The following is a 3,041-nucleotide window of genomic DNA, read 5'->3' on the forward strand; positions in this document are numbered from 1 at the left end:
TGTGTGTGTGTGTGTGTGTGTGTGTGTGTGTGTGTGCGTGTGTAGCAGGCAGCACCACCTTCAGTTACCATCCCACAAGTAGTTGCAGCCTATAGTCCTGCGGTTTGAGAAGCTGGGCTCTAGGCTAATCCAGGGTTGGGATTAAGAGTCCAGATTCCTCCCTATTTCTGTATTCAATGAATCTCTTTATGAAATCTGCTGATTGAGCCCCTTGTTTTGATTTTTGCTGCTGAAGTAAGCAGAATTATGTCATTATCAGATATAAAACTAGTCAATGTCTCTTTCAGGAAAAAGAAAAAAGACTGCAATGTTTAAGACCTGGCCTGCTGAGTGTCCTCCTCTGGACTCCCTGCAAATGGCTGACCTCTCTTACTAAATTCAACAGCAATTACACTAATAAAATCACTGTCTTGCTCCACATTCTTGGCAAAGAAAAGAGTGACTTCGTCGGAAGGGGCACTGTGAAGAAATGTGTGTAGTTAGCAGGTGGTGGTCTCCAGTGTTCCCAGGATGACTCTCCCCCAGCAAGGGGAGGTGGCGGACACAACTGATGTTTGGGGGATCTGTGGCTAGTTCCTCATGCTACCTACCATTCCAAAGTCATACAGACTGGGTGGCTCAAATAACAGAGATGGATTCTCTCATAGTCTTGAGGACTGCAGTCCTAAAAGGTATCAGCAGGGACACCTTTCCAGAAGGGACTTCCCACTGAAGACTCTAGAGAAGACTTTGCTCTTGCCTCTTCCTTGCTTCTGGATGTTTCCAGCAGCCCTCAGCTATCACATGACTGTCGCAGTACAATTGCAATCTGACCACCATCTTTCCTCTCTGTTGTGTCTGTTTTCTCTTAAACACTAGCCACTGAACTAAGGGCCTGCCTCAGTCTAGAATGGCTTCATATTAACTGCTTACATCTGTAGAAGACCTTGTTTCCAGTTAAGGTCCTCTTGAGGGGTGGCAGGCGTTAGGACTAAAGGTAATATTATGTGGGGTACACGTCCACCCTCAGCACAGGTTTATTATACCCCCCAGGAAAGTGTTTGGGATAAAGCTAGGGATTGCTCTTAAGAACCTTTTCAAATTCATTCTAGCGCCAGTTTTGCAATTTAAAGGCAATTTATAAAGCAGGTGGAAGGAGTTGAATACGTTCAGTGTCTTAGTCCACGGTGGGATCTTATTGTCAATGATGGTAGGTGTCTTAGTTCATTTCCCCCCTTTTTGTCTGGATTGCAGTGCTTGAGTAACAACACCACAGCCTTAGTGAACAATATCATTTCCACCCATGCCCCTATGCATCTACAGCAGCAGCTCACTGTCGTAACTCAGGAAGTTGAGCTAATGGAGCAACCATCACCCGGAGTGGAACCAGTTGCCATGTGAAGGAGAAGTGCACTCTGGGACTTCCAGCATCTTCAAGCCGCTGTACCACTTTTTCATCCAGTACACCTAACTGCAAGGGGGCAGGAAGTCCAGCCTGCCACTAGGCTCCGAGGTGGCCAATTCACTACTGCCAGCCTCAGACGCCAACTTTTCTTCTGTGACCTGTCCATCATCTTGTCCATGGTACAGGCAGGTGCCGGGGCTGCTTCAAGGTGCTCGCCCTAGTGGAGTTGGGATTTCAGCTGGTTCGGTCTGTAAGGATGCTTTTAGCGTCGATGAAAACTTCATCTGAAATCACGTCAATCCTATGTCGTCTCACATAGTAGGAAGCCCAGAGGCAGGAAAGACTCCACGTCCATCCCTGCTGGGAGCCTATCTCCATGTTCTTGGTTCTACTCACCAGGACATTGTGTCCTTTCCTGGCTTCCTTTGTTGCTAAAAAGATGGCTTCCAGCAGCAGCTGTGATGAGATATTTCCTCTCATTGGTGGAAAAGAAAAAGGCCATTCAGAAAGAAAATTCCTTCAGGGGCTGGAGAGATGGCTCGGTGGTTAAGAGCACTAACTGCTCTTCCAGAGGACCCCAGTTCAGGTGAGCACACATGGCGGCTTACAACTTTCTGTAACTCCAGTTCCAAGGAAATTGATACCTTCTTCTGACTGCTATGGGCACACACATGGAGTACAGTCATACACACAGGCAGAATATCCATACACATGCAAAAAATAATAAAAGTTATTTTAAGGCTATTTATTTTAAAATGATTTTCCTCACCCTCCCTAAGACTCTCCCTGTAGAGATGCAGCGGGCGTCTAGGAATGCCTCATTTGCAGCTGCTCCAGCCTGAGTTTCAGCTGATAGTGACTCACAGTGCTTGCCTTTGGTGTCTGGAGAGTACCAGGTGAGTTGTCTTCCACGGAGACACAACAGCTGCCATCAGAAAGTATCATAGCCTTGATGAGCTAAACCATAAAAGTTCGGGGATGACAACATACAGATCTAGTGAGTAGGCAGCCAGACATAAGCCAAAGAGATGTCACACAAGAAAGCACCCATGTCCACGCCTTGATTTCACGCTTCTAGTTTTCAGAGCTATAAAAGAATATCTTCCTAGTTACTTAATAATATTATTATTATTACTTTTACTTTTATTATTTATGAGACAGGGTCTCACTGTGTGCCCTAGTTGGCCTGGAACTCGCTATGGAGAACAGGTTGATCTCAAACCCACAGAAATCCACCTTCCTCTGCCTCCCAAGTACTGGGATTAAAGGTGTGCATCATACTGACCAGTTTTTTTGTTCTTAAGGTTGTGTGTGTGTGTGTGCCTGTGAAATTCAGAAGGGGCCATCAGATCCTCCGGAGGTAGAGTTACAGGCATCATAGGCTGCCTGATATAGGTGCGAGAAACTGAATTCCAATCCTCTGAAGGAGCAGTGAGTGCTGTTTCTTCAATCCCGAACTTATCAGTGCAAGAATTTAGGGGCTCATTCCTGTATGCCCCAGCCACGGAGGGAACATAGCAATCCCGTTTGAAGATGGAGTGTGTGGAGCAGCTCAGTGGCCAACTTTGCACAGCTATGTGTGTCCCACGAATAGAAAGACACAAAGGCAAGCTATTTATTCTACATGTGTACCCATGGTGGCTGTGAGTCCTACCAT

The sequence above is a fragment of the Microtus ochrogaster genome, unplaced genomic scaffold (genome assembly GCF_000317375.1).
Source record: "Microtus ochrogaster isolate Prairie Vole_2 unplaced genomic scaffold, MicOch1.0 UNK3, whole genome shotgun sequence".
In the NCBI taxonomy this organism is placed as follows: domain Eukaryota; kingdom Metazoa; phylum Chordata; class Mammalia; order Rodentia; family Cricetidae; genus Microtus; species Microtus ochrogaster.